This window comes from Mobula hypostoma, chromosome 8 (genome assembly GCF_963921235.1).
Source record: "Mobula hypostoma chromosome 8, sMobHyp1.1, whole genome shotgun sequence".
NCBI classification, from domain to species: Eukaryota; Metazoa; Chordata; class Chondrichthyes; order Myliobatiformes; family Myliobatidae; genus Mobula; species Mobula hypostoma.
This window is the reverse complement of record NC_086104.1, coordinates 15,115,534-15,131,198: the sequence shown is the minus strand read 5'-3', so window position 1 is coordinate 15,131,198 and position 15,665 is coordinate 15,115,534. Positions and strand designations below refer to the sequence as shown.

General features: G+C 41.2%; 1 protein-coding gene across 3 annotated transcripts in view; it reads left to right on the top strand.

Annotated features, from left to right (window-relative positions):
- Positions 1–15,665, top strand: part of ahctf1 (AT hook containing transcription factor 1) — a 172,030-nt gene that overhangs the window by 41,359 nt on the left and 115,006 nt on the right. Inside the window, exon 1 of one of the 3 annotated variants that reach the window (XM_063055490.1) lies at positions 14,716–14,734. The exons of the other annotated variants lie outside the window; for them this stretch is intronic. The gene's annotated coding sequence lies outside the window, so the exon portion shown is untranslated. Of the gene's footprint in view, positions 1–14,715; positions 14,735–15,665 lie in introns of those variants that run through there. 3 annotated transcript variants of the gene reach the window in all.

Sequence of the window (15,665 nt, the reverse complement as noted above, 5' to 3'; positions counted from 1 at the left end):
CAGAATGCATTGAATGTTGGAACAAAATCATTTATCTTGTACTGAGATGAACAGTGAGGCTTCAAGTCTCTTAACAATAACATAATGATTGTCTGGGTACCATTAGGGCACCTGCAAACTGCCTTGAATCTTTCCAGAATTTAGAGTCATAGAGAAGCACAGCACAGAAACAGGCACTTCAGCCCATCCAGTCTGTGACTTGAGTCATTGAATCAGTGATGGATGCGTATGCCCTGATGAGAGACCCCTGCGACATATCTCAAAAACAAATTGAATAGTACAGCTCATTATACAATTTCCTTTGTTATTTTATTCCCACAATGTTTAGTATTCATTCCTCCAATCATTTAACATAATATTCACTCCCAAAAGTAAAAATTTTGATTAAAAATTCTTTGATTGTCAGTGTATCAAATACCTTCCTGAACACCCATTGGACCACCATTATCGACATAGCCTATTGGAAATTCAATGGTTGAATAGTTTTATCAAATTCAATTTCCCTTTGTCAGCATAATACCCCAGTCAGTAGAGAGAGACCAAGGTTCAATCCTGGTCTCCAGTGCTGTCTGTGAAGTTTTGCATAGATTCTGGGTTTCCTTCCACACCCCGAAGATGGGGACTGGTCGGTTAACAGCCCACTATAAATTTCTCAGTGTGTCAGAATCTTTGGTGGAAGTTCATGAGAATGTGGAATTGGTGGAAGTGACTGGTTGACACTACTGTGCTACTATGTCACCCTAAAGTTATAGTCGTCAGCTTTTAATCAGCCTATATTTCAGGGGATTCTAGGAATTTTTCTATAACCTATGGAAATTTGCTAATGGTATTGACTTTATTAAAGAAATTTGGCCTGGCCCCTAAAACCCTCACTAATTTTTATAGATGCACCGTGGAAAGCATTCTTCTAGGGTGCATCACAACCTGGTATGGAAGTTGTCCTGTCCAAGACCGAAAGAAGCTGCAGAAGATCGTGAACATAGCGCAGCACATCACACAAACCAATCTTCCGTCCTTGGACTCAGTTTACACCGCACGCTGTCGGAGCAGTGCTGCCAGGATAATCAGGGACACGACCCACCCAGCCAACACACTTTTCATCCCTCTTCCCCCCCGGGAGAAGGCTCAGGAGCTTGAAGACTCATACGGCTAGATTTGGGAACAGCTTCGTTCCAACTGTGATAAGATTTTTGAATAGATCCTAACCCGGATCTGGGCCGTACCCTCCAAATATCCGGACCTGCCTCTCGGTTTTTTTGCACTACCTTACTTCCCATTTTTCTATTTTCTATTTATGATTTATAATTTAATTTTTAAATATTTACTAGTTTTAACTATTTTTACTATTTAATATTTGTAATCCAGGGACTGGGAAGCGCAGAATCAAATATCGCTGTGATGATTGTACATTCTAGTACCAATTGTTTGGCGACAATAAAGTATAAAGTAAGTCACATTTACCAATATACAGAAAAAATCTTTTTTTGCATACTGTTCATACAGATCAAATCATTACACAGTGCATTGATGTAGAACAAGTTAAAACAAAAACAATGCAGAATAAAGTGTGAAAGCTACAGAGAAAGTGCAGTGCAGGTAAACAATAAAGTGCAAGATCATAAGGAGGAGGACTGAGATTAATAGTCCCTCTTATCGTACAAGAGGTCTGTTCAAAAGACATAATGGTGGGTTAGAAGCTGAACTTAAGCCTCACGGTACCTGTTTTCAGGCTTTATCTGCGGGGGGGAGGAGAGAGAATGTCAAAATCAAGTTTATTATCACTCACATATGGCATGAAAATTGTTGTTTTGTGGAAGCAATGCAGTGCAAGGCATAAGTTACTATAATTTACAAAAAGAAATAAATTAAATAAATAAATAGTCCAGGGTGGGTAGGGTCTTTGATAATGCTGGCTGCTTTACTGAAGGAGCATGAAGTACTGGCAGATTCCATAGAGGAGAGGCTGGTCCTGTGGCGTGCTGCACTGTGTCCACAACTCTCTGCAGTTTCTTGTGGTCACGTGCAGAGCAATTGCCAAACCACAGGCATCCAGATAGAAACAAGAGAATATCCGCAGATGCTGGAAATCTAAGCAACACACACGAAATGCTGGAGCAGTTCAGCAGGCCAGGCAGCACCTATGGAAAAAGGTAGCTGAAGTCCTGCTGAAGATTTCAGCCCAAAACATTGACTGTACTCTTTTCCATGGATGCTGCCTGGCCTGCTGAGTTCCTCCAGCATTTTTTACGTGTTGCATCCAGATAGAACGCTTTCTATGGTGCACGGATAAAAATTGGTAAGGATCAATAGGGACATACCAATTTTTTTCATCCTTCAGAGGAAGTAGAGGTGTTGGTGAGCTTTCTTGGCCATAACATCAGTGCGGTTGGTCTGGTAGCGTAGCAGTTAGGACAATCACTTTACAGCACCAGCGATCACCAGTCAGGGTTCAATTCCTGCCACTCTCTTTCTACGTTCTCCCTGAGACAGTGTGCGTTTCCTCTGAGTGCTCTGGTTTCCTCCCACATTTCCAAAGATCTATGGCATGTGAGTTGTGGGCATGCTATATTTGCACTGGAAGCGTGGCAACACTTGTGGGTTATCTCCAGCTAAATCCTAGGACTGTGATTGTTGATACAAAACAACACTGTATGTTTCAATGTGCATGTGACAAATAAAGCTAAGGAAAGGCTATTGGCGATGTTCACTCTTGACTTCAACGCTGTTTACATAGACAAGAGTATTGTTTAATCTCTGTGGAACTACTATTTCCACATAGTTTGCCATCAATTTCCAGAATATTGTCTTCTATCCTGTGAATTTTCATTTTAATCCTTTTTGTTATCATAAATTTCTTGCTTTGAGTAATCTGGGTTCTCCACTCTTTCCTAAAAGTGTAAGTATTTAATTTTCTACAATCTCTACAATTACTTTCCTGCTTTTGCCCAAGGAACTTCACAGAGAAAATTGGATGCATTTTCAGTAGGTTAATCTTGCTAACATGGTCACTTGCAAGACTGATAAATTCAGTCAGATCATCCATAAAGATATTTGAGGTGATGTGAAGTCAAACTGAGAAGAGAATTGACAGATGGATACAGAGGCAAGAGAAATAAATCCAAAAGGATTTCATGGAATAATACAGTAGAGGGTGGGGAAATGAGTTATTCAGAAAGGGAGAGAGAGATGAGGGTAGACTAACAAATAGAAGGGGAATGGAAAGGAGAGATATGACAATTATAAATGCAGAAATACAGATAAGAAAACCCGAGAAGAGACTGAGAGTACAAATCAATATGACTGAGTAATATACAGAGATGGATGGAAGGAAGACAAGCAGAGGAAAAATGAATGGCTATCAATTGGAGCAATAATTAATATGGTCTCGCATTGTTTATTTAATGTGGTCCCTACTAGGAAAAATGGTGTTAATTACTGCCTGTAGGATTTTAAGTAAGGGGTGGAATAATACTGGCTAAATATGGCTCTAAGAATTGTATTTGGTCATCAGTTTGAATTAGTACTTTATAATTAACCTGCTTATCCACCCTGCATTAACTACTGAGTAAGTAATTTTTCCTTGCATAAAGAAAATAATGAATTGATGTTTATTTTCCATTCTTGGCAACGTTAACAAATTAGGATGCAATTAAATGAAAGTGAATTCATTTCCATTTTATACCATTCTGTGTTTACTTCATCCTTCCTTGCCAACTGGCACTTTCCCCTGTAACTACAGGAGGAGCAATACTTGCCCCTTCATCTCCCTTGCTCTCATCCAGGGACCTAAACAGCCCTTCCAGATGAGGCAGAGATTCAGATGCACATCTTCAAAACTGGTCTATTGCATTCAGTGCTGGTGATGTGGCCTCCTACACTGGCAAGACCAAGAATAGACCAGGTGACCATTTTGCAGAGCACCTACGCTGTCTGCAATGACCATCTAGAATTTCTGGTCCTGTATCATTTCAAAAACCCTTCCCATTCCCACACCAATGCTTATTGCCACAGTGAAGCCAAATACAAACGAGAACACCCCATTTTCTGCTTGGGTAAACAACAACACAAGAAAGTCTATAGATGCTGGAAATCCAAGTCAACACACACAAAATGCTGGAGGAACTCAGTGGGTCAGGCAACATTTAGAGAAGTTACTAAACAGTCAATGTTTCGGGCTGAGACCCTTCATCAGGACTAGAAAGGAAGGGGGAAGACACCAGAAAAAAGCTGGGGGGCAGGGGGAGAAGGCTAACTGGAAGGTGATAGGTGAAGCCAGGTGGATGGGAAAGGTCAAGAGCTGAAGAACAAGGAATAAAATGGGAGAGGAAAGTGGACGATAGGAGAAAGAGAAGGAAAATGGGACCCAGGGGGAGATAATAGGTAGGTGAGAAGAGGTAAAACGTCAGAGGTCAAAGTGGGGAATAAAGGACGGTGGGGGATGGATTTTTTTTTAACCAGAAGGAGAAATCGATATTCTTACCGTCAGGTTGGAGGCTACTCAGAAAGAATATAAAGTGTTGCTCCTCCAGCCTGAGGGTGGCCTTATTTTGGCACAAGAGGAGACCGTGGACTGTTTTTGTTCTTTAGAATTGTCCCAAATAACCAACTGCCTTGATTAACCGATGGCCCAATTAACTAGAATCCACTGTATCTCACACAGCATATAAAACAAAATATTAATACAGATAAGTCAATATAATTCCAAATGCATGTGAAGTGTGCAGCACAGGTAAACAGTAAAGTAGTAAACAGTGCAGTAAACACTTGCTGTCCTTGTGACAGGACTCGGTGGTGGGAGGGTATTCATTAGTCTCACAGCCTGAGAGAAGAAGCTGTCCCAGATGCTCCTGTACCTCCTTCCTGATGGCAGTGGGTCAAAGAGATTGTAGGATGGGTGGCAGGGATCCTCAGCAATGCTTTGGGTCCTTCGTTGACAACACTCCCTTTAAATGTCACAAATAGGGCGAAGGAGACCCTGCTGATCCTCTCAGCGGTTTTTACTATCCTCTGTAGTGTCTTGCGGTCCGATGCCTTGCAGCTTGTACCACAAAATGATGCAGCCAGACTGGACACTCTTGATAGTGCTCCTGTAGAAAGTTCTTAGAATGGGGGCAGGGAGCCTTGCACACCTCAATTTCCTCGGAAAATGTAAACACTGCTGTGCCTTCTTGATTAGTGAGGAGGTGTTATGGTTCCAGGTTAGATCATCCATAACGTGCACACCAAGGAACTATGTGTTCTTCACTATCTCCATGGCAGAGCCCCTGATGTGCAATGGAGAGTGGTTGACCTATGCCTTCCAGAAGTCCACAATCATCTCTTTTGTTTTGTCAAGTTGAGACTCAGGTTGTTGTTCTCACACCATTTGTCAAACCTCTTTACCTCTTCTCTGCATTCTGACTCATCACTGTTGCCAGTGAGGCCAACCGCTGTTGTATCATCCATGACCTTGATGATGCAGTTTGACCTAGATCCAGCAGTGCAGTTGTGAACATCATGAACAGCAGCAGGCTGACCAAACAGTCCTGGGGTGCACCAATGCTCAGTGTGATGAGCTTGAGATATTGCTCCCAACTTGGACTGATTGGGGTCTTTCCATCAAGAAGTCCAAGGTTCAGTTACAGAGAGGGGTGTTGAGTCCCAGTGAGGACAGTTTACCCACCAGCCTCTGACAGATGATCATGTTTGATGCTGAGTCGAAGTTGATGAACAACATCCTGGCGTATGTGGCATCATTTCCTGGGTGGGACAGGATGGAGGTGGAGAGCCAAGGCTATGGCATCATCAGTGGACTGGTTTGAGCAGGAAGCAAACTGGAGAGGGTCCTACGTAGCTGGAAGGAGGAAATTTTATATGACCTATTATCAGCTGCTCAAAGCACTTCACGATTGATGAGGTCAGTGCCACTGAGTGGTAATCGTTAAGGCCAGTTACCATCACTCTCTTGGGCACTGGAATGATAGTGACTGCATTGAATCCTGCAGGCGCAGTGGATTATTGCAAAGAGGTTAAAAATGTCTGTTTGGACCTCCATTAGCTGGGCTGCACAATCCCTCGGCATCTGACCAGGTATGTTGTCTGGCCCTGCATCTTTACGTGGGAGTACCCTGGCTAGGATCCTCCTCACTTTGGCTGCAACCAAACAGGATGCCTATTCCTCGGGGGTGGGGGGGGGAAACCTTTCCCCAATGTCACATCATTCATTTCTTCAATCATGCCAAGAGCTGTCTTATACCCTGATCTGAAGGCAGCACACCAATCCCTAAGCAGTGCATGAATATCTGCAGTCATCAGTATTGAGATGATGATTATAGATAGCTGCCGCCCTGAATATGCTCCAATCCATGCTTTCGAAGCACTCATACAGCGCTATTGTAGCATCTTCTAGCCCGGTCCCAAACTAGTTTGACTCGTTTAACCAGGGGTCAGTATGGAGGGCTTAGTAAAATGAATATGTGGTCTGAGTGCCCGAGGTGGAGGCAAGGGGCAGTTTTGTAGGCTTCACAAATGTTCATATAGACCAGCATAATATATTTCCTCCTCTGGTTGCAAAGTTGACATGCTGGTAGAACTTTGGCAGGGCTGTTTTTAAGTTGGAATGATTGAATTCACCTGCAACAATAAGGAAACCATTGGGGTGAGAGGCTTGGAGGTCACAGATGGCAATATAGAGCTCCTGCAGCCCTTCCCCAGTACTGACACAGGGGAGGGGGGAGGGACGTAAATAGCACCAATCACAAAGGCAGTGAACTCCCCTGGTAGAAGGGCCTGCACTTCACTATTAAAAACTCTGTGAACAGTGGGTCATAACTCGACATGTTCACACACCACTTATTGAAGTACACACAAACCTCCTCTGCAGGTCTTACCAGAGGTTGCAGCATGTCTATCCACCCAAAAGAAGATGAGGCCTTCCAGATGGATGGCAGAGTCTGGAGTGGTGTCCTGGAGCCACATTTCTGTCAGGACGAGTGTACAGTAGACCCCCATCTCCCACAGATTCAGATACAGACACTGGAAATCCAGCTTATTTTCTAGTGATTGGACATTAGCGAGTAGAATTGTCGGGAGCGTGGGCCTGCAGGGATTTGTTTTAAGCCTCGTACAAATACAGGTGTGTTTACTGCGTTTCTGCATTCTCATGCACTGCTTTCAATATCTGAACATAGAACATAGAATAGTACAGCACATTACAGGCCCTTCGGCCCACAATGTTGTGCTGACCCTCAAACCCTGCCTCCCATATAACACCCCCCAACCTTAAATTCCTCCATATACCTGTCTGGTAGTCTGCTCCTCTGTCCCATGCCCTCTGACTTTCTGAATAAGCCTACCGTGTGGAACCTTGTCAAATGTCTTACTAAAATCCATGTAGATCACATCCACTACACGACCCTCATCTATATGCCTGGTGACCTCCTCAAAGAACTCTATCAGGCTTGTTAGACTCGATCTGCCCTTCACAAAGCCATGCTGACTGTCCCTGATCAGACCATGATTCTCTAAATGCCCATAGATCCTATCTCTAAGAATCTTTTCCAACAACTTTCCTAGCATAGACGTAAGGCTCACTGGTCTATAATTACCTGGACTATCCCTACTACCTTTTTTGAACAAGGGGACAACATTCGCCTCCCTCCAATCCTCCGTTACCATTCCCGTGGACAACGAGGACATAAAGATCCTAGCCAGAGGCTCAGCAATCTCTTCCCTCGCCTCGTGGAGCAGCCTGGGGAATATTCCGTCAGGTCCCAGGGACTTATCCGTCCTAATGTATTTTAACAACTCCAACACCTCCTCTCCCTTAATATCAACATGCTCCAGAACATCAACCTCACTCATATTGTTCTCACCATCATCAAGTTCCCTCTCATTGGTGAATACCAAACATTGAGGATCTCGCTCACTTCCACAGCTTCCAGGCACATCTTTCCACCTTTATCTCTAATTGGTCCTACCTTCACTCCTGTCATCCCTCTGTTCTTCATATAATTGAAGAATGCCTTGGGGTTTTCCTTTACTCTACTCGCCAAGGCCTTCTCATGCCCCCTTCTTGCTCTTCTCAGCCCCTGCTTAAGCTCCTTTCTTGCTTCCCTATATTCCTCAATAGACCCATCTGATCCTTGCTTCCTAAACCTTATGTATACTGCCTTCTTCCACCTGACTAGATTTTCCACCTCACTTGTCACCCATGGTTCCTTCACCCTACCATTCTTTATCTTCCTCACCGGGACAAATTTATCCCTAACATCCTGCAAGAGATCTCTAACGTCAACCACATGTCCATAGTATATTTCCCTGCAAAAACATCATCCCAATTCACACCCGCAAGTTCTAGCCTTATAGCCTCATAATTTGCCCTTCCACAATTAAAAATTTTCCTGTCCTCTCTGATTCTATCCTTTTCCATGATAATGCTAACGGCCAGGGAGCGGTGGTCACTGTCCCCTAGGTGCTCACCTACTGAAAGATCTGTGACCTGACCCGGTTGTTAACCTAGTACTAGATCTAGAATGGCATTCCCCCTAGTTGGCCTGTCAACATACTGTGACAGGAATCCGTCCTGGACACACTTAACAAACTCTGCTCCATCTAAACCCTTGGAACTAACCAGGTGCCAATCAATATTAGGGAAGTTAAAGTCACCCATGATAACAACCCTGTTATTTTTGCACCTTTCCAAAATCTGCCTCCCAATCTGCTCCTCTGTATCTCTGCTGCTACCAGGGGGCCTATAGAATACCCCCAACAGAGTAACTGCTCCCTTCCTGTTCCTGACTTCCACCCATACTGACTCAAAAGAGGATCCTGCTACATTACCCACCCTTTCTGTAGCTGTAATAGTATCCCTGACCAGTAATGCCACCCCTCCTCCCCTTCCCCCCCCATCCCTTTTAAAGCACTGAAATCCAGGAATATTGAGAATCCATTCCTGCACTGGTGCCAGCCAAGTCTCTGTAATAGCCACTACATCATAATTCCATGAATGTATCCAAGCTCTCAGTTCATCACCTTTGTTCCTGATGCTTCTTGCATTGAGGTACACACTGCTTCTCTAAGTAGCTGTAGTCGGCTGCAGGGGTCTGTCCCACGCATCAGGCTGTAAGTGCACAGCACCTTCATTATCCAGTTCGGTAGCTAAGTAGACTTGTAGATTTTAGTGTTCTGTATTATAGCAGTGGTTTTCAATCATAGAAAAGACGAACAGGATGAGAAATTTCACTGTTGATTAGAACCGGGGAGGCTGCTGCAACTGTGCACGCTGCCATCTTGAAAAGAAATATCCCTCTAAATATTTCCTATCCATGTACCTGGCCAAATATCTTTTAAATGTTCTAAATATGCCTGCCTCAACCATTTCCTTTGGCAGTTCCACATAGACAATATCCACTGCACAATCCTCATCAATCATTTAAATTGATTGAAATGGTTTAGACGCAGGGATTCCCAATCTGCTGTCCACAGTCCCCTTGCTTAATGGTATTGGTCCACAGCATTTAAAAGGTTGGGAAACCCTGAGAGGAATATGGGCCAAACACAGGCACATGCAACTAGCTCTCCCAGTCATCTTCGCTGGCATGGATGAGTTGGGCTTATTCCACGCCTTATAAATCAAATAGCCTACACTCTAATTGCTAAGTTGTTAGATAAATTTTAATGATTTCCCCCATATCTATTAGAGGTATGTATATCTGGCTGGTGTCTTCATAAAATATCATCTTCCATTATGACGATGTACTTTTATTTCTGCAGAAATATCCTTTCATATGGAATAGGCAACATTTTGGGCAATTAACCAGAACCAAATGAAGAATTTAAGTATTTCTTAAGGAGTCTTAATTTTCAAAGAAACCTCTATACTTTCAATGATAAATTTGAACAACACGTATTTGACATGCTTGAGATCAACAAAAAAAATTGTACCTAGATATAGGGTAGCTTGTATCTAAGGTTTAATGTTGAGATTGAGAGGGATCCCATGGAAACCTACACAATTTATCAAAACTATACAGTTTTGATAGAGTAAGAAAGTTCCTGATGAACAGTAAGTCCAGGATAAGGAGTAGCCATCTCAACATGATGTGAAGTTTCTCCTTTTAGAGAATGGTTAGTTTATTAATTTCCTAGCCAGAAAACAGTTAAATCCATGTCATTTAAACATTTGTGAGAAGGAGAGATTAGAGGGATCCAAGAAAATTTTAAAAAGCAGAATGATCAACATAATCATGTTCAAAAGCAAAGTTGACCTGAAGGGTCAAATGGTCTACTTTTGGTCTAATTTTCTTTGTTTCCTTGCACACCAGAAAATTAGAAATATATGATGTAGTTTTTCCTGTTTCAAGTCTTCACGCGAAAAAAACTGATTCAGAGGATAATTGATAAAGTGTGGACAAAGTTAGTGTGCACATTTGATTTGGGAGAAACAGTGGAAATGTTTGAAGCTAATAAGTATTTAGTTAAGATGAGGAAATTCAACAAGATCAGACTGTTCAATTAAAGATTAATCATGATCTCCCAATCTACCATGTCATGGTCCTTACAACGTATTTGTTTATCCTACCTGCACATTCTCCATAGCTGCTGCACTATGTTCTGTATTCTGCCTGGATGGCAAGTTTTTCACTGTATCTCGGTATAGGTGGCATTCATCCATGATCTCTGTATTAAAAGCTGGAAGTTATGATTTTTAGTACATACCTGAAGAGAATGGTATGGAAGAATACAAGCAAATTGTAGACGTAAGAGTGATAGAAATTCTGAAAGGAATTGTAGTTGGTCCTGAAACGGATCATCAACCAGCATCCAGTGAGTATAGTACTCATACAAACATTACTAGGAAGAGCCCAGGTAGTAAGAAGACCCGTGATAATTTGAACTCGTAAATTTATAATTGTATGGATACAAATATAACTACTTCCTTTTGAGAGAACATAACCAGAATAACATATGCAGGATTGGTGGTAGAGTAACAACCACTTTAAGTATTGTGTCATGTGTTCTTCAGTTTGTAACACTGTAGAAAAAGGCTTTCAGACTGGAATAAATAGATCTGCTCTCTTTATGCCCTTTGTCCTTTGAATTTATATGATATTCCATGGACTAGCTTATGAAAAATCTGAAATACAATTCAGAAAATGGACCAGAATCTTGCTCAGAATGAGAAGAAAGCTCAACTGGCTGCATCATTTACACTATTTCTATGGTGACCAGAGGCCTATAGTACCCACCAAACCTTTAAAGATGACATAAAGCATGACACTGATAAAGTCACAAATGCAACCATATAAGGGCAATGAAATACCTATAAATGTGGAAAAATTCAAACTACAACAAACTGGGAGAATAGGAGACAGTATTCGAGCACAGCTGTATCCGAAGTGTGAGTAGCCCCTGTTGTTTAGAGCCAGTACAGTACAGTATCCCTTGATCTGGGAACACTTTTTCTGCCATATTCTTCTGCGACAGAAGCCTCTTCTAGACTTTCCATGCTCTCTACTCCATTTTACTTCCCACTGCTGCCCAATTTGCTGAGTGCTTCCAGCATTTTCAGTCAATGTTACAATTTTAATTAGATCATAGAAAGGAGGCACAAACTAGTGGCTGCATTATACTTGAACGTAGCTAATTGTTCTACATATCATTTTATACTTGCTATAATTTTAAAGATGATAAAATATTTGAAATACAAATGAGCTAGGGAGTTCAAAGAGAGAACTTCTTTAAATTAGTGAATAGGTCTGTATTTGATGTCACAATTTGCAAATTAAATACAACTATCTTTATATTGAGTGTAAAAACTGTGGAATAAACAAAGACTATCAGAGAACAAACCAAATGAGAACCACATTTGTATATCTTTTTCTGAGATCTGCCTTATGTTGTAAATGTAAATACAGGTTTCCCCCGCCATCCGAAGGTAGAGCGTTCCTATGAAACGGTTCGTAAGCCGAAATGTCATAAAGCGAAGAAGCAATTACCATTTATTTATATGGGAAAATTTTGTGAGCGTTCGCAGACCCAAAAATAACCTGCCAAATCATGCCAAATAACACATAAAACCTAAAATAACAGTAACATATAGTAAAAGCAGGAATGATATGATAAATACACAGCCTGTATAAAGTAGAAATATTTTTCCACAATCATTACTGAACTGTTCTCCGTAGCGAAAATCTCACACAAGCGCCATCAGCAAAAAATCTCACGCAAGCGCTGTTGGCAAGAACACTCTCTCCAGTAACCTTTAAGCTATGAAGCTGCCAAATCATACCAAATAACATGTAAAAATACACAGCCTATATAAAGTAGAAATAATGTATGTACAGTGTTATGGGAATCAGGAAGATAGCTTGCCGAGCACACTGATGGTGGTGTGTTAGACTGAGTCGTCGCAGGTTGGGTGACCCTCCACCCTCCAGGCCGCTGAGCGATACATTGCCGTGAAGAACGCAGGGGTCCAGCGGTAGCCGAGAGGTACACAGCACATCTTTAAGAAAAAAGCAGAAACAAACATGCTAATTAATTAGGTGCTGCCCATAATTGACGGCCTAGATCAGTGCCGATTTCCGATTGCGTCGTCTCTGATTTGGGCCGACAATTATGTGTCGGCAGCACCAAATTAATTAGCATGTTTATTTCGGTTTTTTTCTTAAAGATGTGCTGTGTGTCTCCCGGCTACCTTTGCATTCTCCGCAAATCGGTATCTGTCCGTGGCCTGGGGGTTGGGGTGGTGGGACACTGGGGTGTCATCTCGTCGCCTGTTTCCATTAGAGCAGGCAGCTCATCTTCTTCTATCTCTGCCCGCCTCAATGTCGAAGGTCGAGGTTCATCGTCTGCTGTGGCTGATGTGGAAGGCTTGCTTGACTGCTGAGTCTCGCGCATTTTTCTATCACACAGTTCTTTGTAAGGACTCAAACCATCCTGCAAATATCCCCTAAACTGACGTACCCTTTCAAAATTAAAGTCGTACTTTATCATTACTCATTCGGTGTTGATTGTTATCCTTTTTTCTTCCAATTGCATCAGCTCTTCATCTGTTAGTTCTTGGTGATGGGATGCCAAAACCTCTTCAACATCATGTTCGTCACCTTCCACAAGCCAAACTCACGTTGTCCTTACCTCGTTCACCACGATCGAAATGCTTAATTATGTCTAATTTTACGCTAAGTGTAACACCCTTACAAGCTCTTTCAGGCTTTTCCGATACCTTAGAACTCATCTTGCAAACGGCTGCTCACAGGCACGTGTTAAATCAAAGCAGTTGCGAATCCGGGGAGAGCAGCTGCTCCGGACGCGCGCTGCCTTTTATCGCGCACTGATTTTTTCACGCACTGAATTTTTTTTTGTAACAGTGAGGTTTCATAAAGCGAATGTTCGAAAAGCGGGGGACACCTGTAACTGCTTGTTTATTAATTGCAAATCATTCCTTAAGACCATAAACAGCAATTAGCATTTAATAAAAACAAAGGTGGAAAACCTCAGATCAGGCAACATCAGGGGATAGGAAAACATTAACTCTGTTTCTTTCTCCAAAGATGCAATATGATCTACTAAGGATTTCCTGCATTTTCCTTTTATTTCAGATTTATAGCAACTGCAGGTTTTCTCTGTTTTAGTCAATGTTATATCATTGTATTGCATTTAAGAGAGCATCTTTTTCAAAAACACTAGAACGGATTTCATTTTGTTGTCTATTTCAAAACAAATGTGGGAAATAGTGTCTTATAACTCAATCATAATGTACTTACCCAAGTCAAACACAAGTTTACACCTCATTTAGTACGTTGCTTTAGCCAGTGATCTTCACTACTTTTTAAAGTGTGGGGGGGGGAGGAATTGGGAAATAATTTTATGTTAGAAACACATTTAGTACTAAATTAACACAGAGCTTACTATACATTAATGATATAATCTTAAAAGTGACTTGTGTATACTATTACAAAGAGAAAGTAAAATATGAGGAATTACTCATATTTAAAGAGCAAGAGTTTATTTAAATAGGGAGCAAATAACACAAAAATATTTAAAAGTTAAACAAGCAAAAATGTGTTTGTTGCCCTTTGTTCTTGCTCATGTTGCATCTGTGATATTTCCTGGCTATGCTAGTAAAACAGGTCTAAATGCTCTTTCGACAACGTGTACCTCCACTGTCTTTCATAGTAATCATTGTGAAGAAGGTAGATTTGGGAAACATTGTTTCAGCGATGGGCATTGTGTATCAGGACCAAGTTCCAAAAATTAGAATAGGATAGTATATATGTAATAGTTAAACTAAATAATAGTGAGATAGTGTTCATAGGTTCATTGTCCTTCAGATATTGGATGGCAGAGGGGAAGAAGCAGTTCGTGAATTGTTGAATGTGTGTCTTAAGGCTCCTGTACCCCACTTCTTGATGGTGGCAATGAAAAGAGGGCATGCCTGGATGGTGGAGTCCTTAATGATGAATGCCCACCTTTTTGAGTGCCCATGATGGAACTTGCTAAGTTTACAACTTATAACATTAATATTGTGTTTTATAGGATTGTATTTATATTCATATTGTGTTTTGTTCTTTATGTGTCTTTTATGCTTATTTTGTTGTAGGTATGTATTTGTCTTATATAAGTAGTGCAAAATATAGGAAATAAAAAGAGTAGTGAGGTAGTGTTCATGGGTTCATTGTCCATTCAGAAATCAGATGGCAGAGGGGAAGAAGCTGTTCCTGAGTCAGATGATTGGTTGGAGAAGACACAGGTATGTAAAAGGATTCTCAATAAAATGCGAAAACAAAGCTCCTGTACTTCATATACATTTTTGAATTTGGACTTGAATTTCACCCTCAATTCTTCCAACATTATGAACTTAATTGTAATTGCAATATTTCAACATGTGGATTTTATGAGAGGTCAGAGTGACCACTCTGAGTTTTCGAACAGGAACAAAGTGTGTGTAAGGAATGACTAAGTTTGTACTGCTTTGAATAGTGATGATAAATGCAGCTTATTACTTATAATAGCTATTTTCTGTTTCATTGTAAATAAGAGATATAGAGCATTCAAACAGCCAAAATGCCTGCTCTAGATTTCCAAGTCTTTCTCCTTTTGCCCTTTCTTTCAAGGAATTTACAAATCTGAGGAAAAATACACCAGAATCAAAGTTCAAAGTAAAATTTATTATCAGAATACATATATTCACCACATAAAACCCTAAGATTCTTTCTCCTGTGGGCATACTCAGCAAATCTATAGAATAGTAACTGTAAACAGGATCAATGAGAGAGTATGTAGTGCATGGCAGACAACAAACTGTGCAACAGCAAATATAAATAAATAGTAATAAATATGACAGCATAAAATTACAAGTTAAAGAATCGTTAAAGTGAGATCATTGATTGTGGGAACATCTCAATAGATGAATGTAGTTGCCTCTTTTGTTCAAGAGCCTGACGGTTGAGGGATATTAATTAAATATTCTTGAACCTGATAGTGAGTCCCGAAACACCCATAGCTTCTATTTGATGGCAGCAGCGAGACAAAAGCATGGCCTGGGTGGTGAGGATCACTGATGATGGGATGCTGCTTTCCTATGACAGTACTTCATGTAGATGAGCTCAGTGGTTAGGAGGGTTTACTTGTGATGTACTGGGCCGAATCCAAACCTTTTGTAGGACTTTTTATTCACAGGC